The sequence below is a fragment of the Liolophura sinensis genome, chromosome 11 (assembly GCF_032854445.1).
Source record: "Liolophura sinensis isolate JHLJ2023 chromosome 11, CUHK_Ljap_v2, whole genome shotgun sequence".
Taxonomy (NCBI): domain Eukaryota; kingdom Metazoa; phylum Mollusca; class Polyplacophora; order Chitonida; family Chitonidae; genus Liolophura; species Liolophura sinensis.
The window spans coordinates 27,894,644-27,902,974 of NC_088305.1; the positions used below are offsets into that span (position 1 = coordinate 27,894,644).

An 8,331-nucleotide genomic window follows, 5' to 3' on the forward strand; every position below is an offset into this window, starting at 1 on the left:
AACATGACACACTGTAGTCCTCTAATAGCTGTATCGCTCATGATATAAAACGTAAATCTCCATCTGTAGATGTATACCCTTCGTATCTTTAGAGCATAATGAATACATTCTACAGACTTACCTTAGTATCCCCTCTGATGAACCAGCTGGCACAATTCATCACACAGTAAAATCCAGATTACAAAGATACCAGGCGGCACTAGGGCATGTATAAGATCCAGGTAAAAATCCTGGTAGTAAGTCCTTAACGAGAAGTCCTCCGCTGTGCGTTCACACCAGATACACGTAGCAGAGACCTTGAGAAGAGAAGAAAACAGGGTCAGACCAAGACGGTATGAGACAGGAATAGCCTTTGTCCAGTCGTTCACTCTCAGGTCAGGGTTTGATTCAGCGACAAAAAGGTCCAAACATTCCTCGTCTTAGCGAGGCCACTTGTGAGCCGTTTTATTTCTTTTCGGTTAAAGTGTTGTGTAGGATATGACCTCACACTCAGCTCTAACATAAACACATACAAAGTGTATATAACTCAGCTTACATAGTCCAGCCACCTGGCTAAAAACTCTTATAAATATAATTGTGTGTGCAGAAAAACTTTAGTCTATGGCTGAGTTACCTGGGTTGTACAGAATACCTGGAAAAAAATGAAGGGACCTGCACACACAGGTTAAGACACCTCTGCCTGAGTTTACCTGCGGTGGTGGTTGGCTCTATTGCTAGAGTAGAACAGCAGAACAGGTCAGCCACTGAACAGCTAAGAGCCAAGCCGGCAGTGGACTCATAGCCCAGGATTGGCAGGACAATAGAAAGCTAGACTAGGAAATGTTTACACAGTAATTTGTCAGAGTAGCTCAGCACTATCCAAATCACACCTGCCTGTTTTACACAGAGCTCTCTCTTTTTCTATCGCAACAAAGGGGCAATACTCTCTGTGTTCCTTATTTCTCAAAAAACATACATGAACTGTTTACTGTTACAGCAGAATTGTTTTAAATCTTGCTTTAATTCATGAACAATGTATGTGTCAACATTTAAATCTTGATTTAAAGGCCTATCATGTAATCCTTCAGGCACCTACTAATCAAAGTGATTCATACATGTGCATCAAATGAACAGGAAAACCCACAGACTTAAGTCTGAGATTAATTCTAATTGTCAACTTTGCTTTAAACGTTTTGGAAAACAGCAGTAAAACGCTTAGAGAGTTTATAAGCCTATTATATTTTAACAAGTATGGGTCTGGCTCGCATTTCCCACTGAAAAAAAATTCCATTAACTTCCACTTCCATTAATTCACTTTTCATGTTCTATCAAAAAAAAACAAAAAAAAAAAAACAGAAAAAAGGCGAAACACTTTCATTAAGTTCTGTATTTGCTACATTCTGAGCTGGGCACTAAAACTAGCCATATTTCAATACTATGCAAAACAAAAGTTTCACCATCATTACCATGACACCTACAAAGCCAGTCCACTTGATCAAACAGGCACTCATAGACACTAAATTATGATCCAAATAAGACAAGAAACAGTGACACCAATGAATTAGATACCAGAAAATTAACCACATTTAGGCATGTATAACAGGGAACGACCCTCTACCCGCACACCACATCAAGGCAAGCAGTTTTGACTACATCGAGGTAAATGGTTTTGACACCACATCAAGGCAAACGGTTTTGACACCATATCTAAACAAAAAGTGTCACTTGGAGCCTTTCCAGTCTTGCAAGCCTAACCATTGTATTCAATGTACATGTGGTGTCTAGCAGTGAACTACTATCTACTTAAATGCAGGAGTTAATCTTTGTACAAGATTACAACCTTTGATATCTAATGAGAAAACTGAGACAAGACTTGTGATAATAGCTGAAGTTGGGCATGTACCATAAATACCCTGCAAATATGTACACAAGGGAATCATTATTTATTTATTTGATTCGGTGTTTTACGCCGTACTCAAGAATATTTCACTTATATGACAGTGGTCAGCATTATGAGAGGAAACGGGGCTTGGTGAAACCCACAAACATTTACTAGTTGCTGAAAAAAACATTCCCACGTACTGCTGGAGAGGACGCCTGCATGAGCTAGACTTAAAATCACAGCAACCACATTGGTGAACTGCTCCTGGTTCAATGCACTATGTTAGATGCTAACCACTACGCCCACGAGTGGCCAGACGAGGGGGTAATCATTCCAGCTACCCAGAGCAAACTCGGTACCATTCCTGATGTCTGAGCATATCCCATGAACATGTCAATTTATGACGACAGTCTATTACGCGTCGAAGAAGTAAGACTTTGGGCGAAACAGACTCCAAGGGAGCTAACAATACTAGATAGAGCCTTTATAATTACTAGTTTGTCTGTTTTGTTAACGAAGGATGAAGTTTATTCTGCCTCTATTCTGATTGCGCTCACTCTTCACCACTTTCGACATTGTAGCTGATACAGGTATTATCAACCTTAATACTATAACAAGCAATAAAACAATTCAGCGAATAAAGTGAACTGGTAGGGTTTGAAATATGATGTTTCAACTCAGGAGCCAATTATCTATTTGATACCAATTTTGGGTAATTGGTATAAGTCCTTAAGTGAGACTCCTCAAGCTTTTCTAGGAGCCAACACTGATATATAGGAGAATTTGGTTCCTAAAATACCTTTATTTCCCTCTCTGACTGCTCGAGGAGAGATTATCAGTTTCAACTTTAACCACAACGGGGAAGGGATGAACTCAGTAAAATATAATTCTAGCCGAAAGACAATGATGACATGGTGCACTTGTACTCGTAACAGGCTTACCCATATTTCCTGATCACGTCTCTTTTTTAATGCAAAAATCATGAATCTTGACACTTGCTGATTGGCTGTCGATCTCAACATAAAATGCATACATGTACACGTATCCTGATGTAACTTGATCAACAGGAAATAAATGTCATGATGCACCTTCACAGAAACTGAGAAATAAACGGAAGTGATGGTTTTCATTTTTATTTTGAAATAAAGTCTGAATGAAATTATTCTATAGGGGCTTCAGTTCAATTTATAAAAATCCAATTTTAATACCGACAGCATTTTCAGAATATAAAGATATAAAGTTTAGACAATTACATGTACACGAAAATTTAATGCAGATAATTATGTATAATTAATTAAAATATCAAACAAAGCAAAATTAACAGAGTACTTTAAACTTTACAAAACATCGAAGACTTCTTTGCCTGAGAACATTTCAGTTCAAGCAAGCCTGCCATGCTGCTTTGAAGGGCAACGTGTGTAAACAAGCCCACACACAATCTTAATGTTTCTCTAATTAGAAATGTTCTCTCCTTTCTTTCCACCACCTTTTTTTTTTCAAAAATAAATACCATATTAAATTTACTTCTGAAATATTACTGGACATGTTATGTTGGTTATCTGTACAGGAAGAAAAAAAAACAAGTAATAACCCTACACCGGAGACACAGTACAGCATAGTAAAGAACACCAATTTAGGGCCATTCCTCATATGCCGTTATCAACCCTTCAAGAAACTTTGAATAGAGACCTACCATTAATTTAACTTTTCCTACCCCAGTGACCATCAAAACGAAATCAAGGTCACTGAAATCTGACATGGTTAATGGATATTAATTCCGTATTACCATCAATGCGTCGAAAGGAAATGGATATAACAGCTCGGATAATCTTGAAGAAAAGAAAAACTGTCAAGGGTTTTTCTTTATGACTATTCATGTTGATGATGAGTTTTGATAACCTTAATTGACAAGAAGAATCCAGGAGCTCAAGTTGACAGCTGGACGAACTGACGCTACCTTCTACAACAATACACTTAACACGAAATAAGAAAAAATAAATAAAACAGGAAATTACAGTTCACCTTGACATGCTTTAGGAACTTGATGGTATCTTAGGTGCTGACCTCCTTCTGTAACAATGTTTGGTCACACTTTACGAGTTGAGATCACAATGTACACTGTCACAGATCCTTCAAAGGGCCCCTTGTCTTCCCGTCATGAATAAAATAACACTGGGGTGTTACAATCATTCAGTGTCAATATTTTTGTCCTACATAACACAGGTATTGTAAAGTCTGGGGTCAAAGTACTTCCTATTTAATACTAGATCACAATTCAATACTTCACTGACACAGAGAAAGATGCACATTCACATGGTGCTACAATAAAACTCCTGGTAAACTGAGACACGAGAAAAAGCTTTTCATACTGTGACTTTTACAGTTTTTAAAACAGCTTGGTCAAAAAAGCAGGTTATAATACACACACCAATACTTTGCATGTGACATAAGACCTCAACTTTTGCAAAAAAAAACTCATAAAATATTAGTTTTGGTGCTGAAACCTATGGGGCAAAACTTTAGGTCATTTACTATAGCCTTTTAATAGTTTTGCGTTGTACTGGAATATCAGGGAAATTCAAAGACGGTAAATTTAAAGTCGTTACACACTACTGGCCTTACCTGTATGTAGAATTAAAGAAAGGGCTCCCATGTGAAAGGCAGGGCCACTAATTATTCAGGCCTTAAAACAATGTTCATAGCCCAGCCAACCCTCCAAAAAGAACCCCATCTGTTTAAATTTACAATGTATACTTGGCTTGTGACAAAATCTTTTTTTTTTTTTTTGCAGTTTTCTCTCTGGATATTAGTTATCTCATTAAAATCCATACCTTTTTCCTGGCCCCAGAATAAAAAAAAAAAATAAATAAATTGCCCTTCTCTTTTGACCCACCCTATATTTATTTTTTTCTGAACAGGTTGGCTCAACTATCATTATTTTTTGAGGATGGCCTCGGCTATCATATAAATGCCATGATGTAACTTAGCAACTAAAAATATACCAGAACATCAAGTGTGATTAAAACAGCAAACCTTGACTAATATCCTAATGTCCCATACGTATATATATATATATATATATATTTATATATATATATATATATATATATATATTTCATCTGATTCCTGAAAAAGCACTGCATGTGAATTAAGCAGGGCCTTCATAATGATTTCACTCATTCGCCTAGAACATTCCTTGCATCTTTGCACCATCACTGACAAACTGCTTCTCTTACATGTGGCATGATTCTGTACTAATACTGTTCTTTATATTCTTTGTTAATTCTTTGGTGGTTTGTGTAAGACATCATTTGGGAATTGGACTTGCGATTATTGACCTGGAAGATCCATTTTGGTTGATGGCTGGTACACGAATGTCTGTTTTCACGCGCAGATTTACTATATACATGCAGATCATCTCTTTCTTTAACAATTATCCACATTTCCTCCTAATTTGATAATATTCAATTCACAGAAGAATTTTTTTTCATTTCCAATGGGGGTAAAATAAACAAACTCAACGAACCTGCACATTGTTTTAACATGTAAGGTGGAAATATAACAGTTTGGCAGTAGTATAAACATGTAAAGATATACCCAACAGTGCTTACCCAAAGACTGTCTAAAAGTTACACATAACACATACATGGGCGCTAAACCAGATTAACTTTCAGTGCCTTCAGCAAGCTAGAATCCTCAAGACTTTAAATCTATTAAGCCTTATTTGTTCGCTCAGTCCCAAGCTGCCAGCATTGTCACAGTCATGTCCCCCTGATTCGGGGAATGTCACAGAGAGGGTGCATTGCAACCCCAATCTTCACTTGGAGTTGTCGAGCAACATTCTCTTCATTTACCGAACACACGCACTTTTAGCCGTCTAGTTCCGCTCAATGAAAATTACATAGTACTGGCCACAGGAAGCCAGACTTATTTTTAGACAACAAAGCATACAATTTTATCCTTTTAATGAGAACTTAGGATAACCCACACTTGTCCACCCAAGAACAAATGCCCAGCCAGGATCACCTCTGCACCCTCAAATATCTCTCCACCCAGAAACACCCACAAAGTGGTGAGAGCCGCCAGAATTCTGAATTATACATGGTACTAGCTTCTAAAACCACTCGCCCATGGAGAGATATACACCTGTACGTATATATATTAGCCATATTAAACAAGTCTGCATGTAGAACCGATTAGCAAGAAATGAAAATACGAAACCACATGGATGTAAATATATGTGACTTGTACAAAAACACAACAAAAAACAAAAACAGAGGAAGTACATGCTGAATGCAGTTGCCTCTCCCTGTTACACTGGACATGCTGCAAGCTCGCTATAAGGAGCGAGTGTGACATTCTCCAGTTTCCTGGCCAGTGGCTCCCTCGTGTTAGCACAAACAAGTGTTTACCTTTGCGGATGCTGAAAAACTGTATCCTACCTCTCTACAGGTCTTCAGCAATCCTGGTAATTTATACATTCTTGCTTCCATCAACTGTGCTGCCTGTGCATGCAGTACAGAAGCAAAACGCTTTCTTCCCAATTACACCTCTACATTTATGTACGTTTGGTGAATTTTCTCTTTTTTCTCTTTGTCTTCTGCCACAATTTTTTTCTTCCTTTTTGTCACCTTTTTTTTTTTTTTTTTTTGTCTATAATTTCTTTGAATTTTTCTGAATCATCACAAAGGAGATGCCATTTTCCAGTAATAACTCACTTTTGGCATTGAGAAAAGTTTACTTTGAATACTAAACTAACTTATTAAAAGCATTAGCATCACATGAGATATATTAGCATAGACATGCTGGATGTGCTGAGCTAGGACTTCAAAATTCAGTCATGTAATTCAGATACATATCACTTAAGTCAGATAAATTAAAGCAACAATAAGTCCAATAAGCTTAATTCCACTCACAAAGAAAAACAAAAAAAAGCCAAAAAACAGAGAGAGATAACTATCCTGCATCTTTAATTACCACATTCTGATTCTGGAGCTTTTCTCCTAAAAACGTTATATGCTTTACACGTGTACATCAAGATGAGAAATATTTAACCGCTATTACGTAAACTCGTCATGCTTGCCCTAAAATCCTTGTCCCTGACTTTTTGTGGGTTGCATGGTTTAAGTGAGGTCAAAGGTCACATCAGAAATAGCTTAGGTTGGAGAACAGGTAAATATCACACGCTTGAAATAACCTGGACATCACAGAAATGTACATGACCCAACAACAAAGGCACTTTCTCTTCCAAGTGGCGTTAGTCATGTTAGTAAATATAAGGAATGCCATGGAGTTCTATGTGGCAAACTTCCAAGTTAACAGCTATATATTATACACACACACGATGATCTATAGAAAACAAAACTCAAATTTAAAATGTCAACAGATCATTTCATCAAGCCCCTTAAAATGGAGAAGTAGACCTCAAGGCAGATTGAAAAGATGGTGCATTCAAGATTTTAGGTACAAATCCTTTTATTATGTTTACCTTAAACCTGATATTAAATATAATAGTGTAATTTGGAAAATACACCTTAAGGCAATTGGAGAGGTGGGGGGGGGGGGGAGAGGGTGGTGTGGGGAGATTTGGGTTAGAGAATCCTTCCAAAAGCTCCTCTAATGCTTACCATTTCCCAACGAATTTATACGATCATAAATGTATCCATACACATACAGGAAAATACAGCTCTATGACAGTCAGAATGGGCAACATACATGCATACTATATATGTAGTTCAAGTTAATCTGATAAACTTTGTTGTCTCATCTGATATCACACAAAACGACAACACTTAACACATATACATGTAAAAGATAATGTACACAGGCCTACATGTTTCATATAATAAGCCTACATAAAAAAATTCAAGCTATGCAACGCCAAGTTTCTACAAATAAATCGTTGAAATTAAACAAAGTCTACTATTTATCAGTGACTTAATAAGTTACCAGTAATTCAATAATTATCGAATAAAAATAAAAACTCTTTCGAACCTTTGAAGACAGACTGCAACTAAAGAATGCAAGATGTATCTGAGGGTACAAGTAACGACTACTAAGCTGGGGTACACTAAGCTTAAACATCAGGCATGACAAAACCGAAATTGGAAATTAACACACATAATATGGTTTTTATCATTACGATGATGTAGGCCTATGTACACTGTAGTTTGTTGTAATGTGACTTGTGTCAATGCACTGATACCCATGCACCGATACACGTAACTCTGTAAACAAAATTTGCACAAAACAAGGAGATGGTTATCTTAAATATCATCCTTAAAGGCTCACCCGACAAGCAGATTTCACGGAAGACAATGTCCGCTAATCTGCAGTAATCACCGGCGATCCGCGGATGCAAATCGCAATGCAAGCGAGAAAGTTTAGAAACTTTTTCACTGTGACCTGTTGATCCGATGAAAATGGCGAAGAGGGGCAGACTGACCTAGATTTGACAGCAAACGTCTTGA

General features: G+C 37.2%; 1 protein-coding gene across 1 annotated transcript in view; it reads right to left on the reverse strand.

The window, feature by feature from the left end:
* The window catches only part of LOC135477878 (transmembrane protein 98-like), a 34,396-nt gene extending 26,118 nt beyond the window's left edge, over positions 1–8,278 (reverse strand). The window contains exons 1-2 of the mRNA XM_064758088.1: positions 8,153–8,278; positions 122–296 (exon numbers count right to left, since the gene is read on the reverse strand). The gene's annotated coding sequence lies outside the window, so the exon portion shown is untranslated. The remainder of the gene's footprint in view (positions 1–121; positions 297–8,152) is intronic.
* Positions 8,279–8,331: the final 53 nt, after the last annotated feature.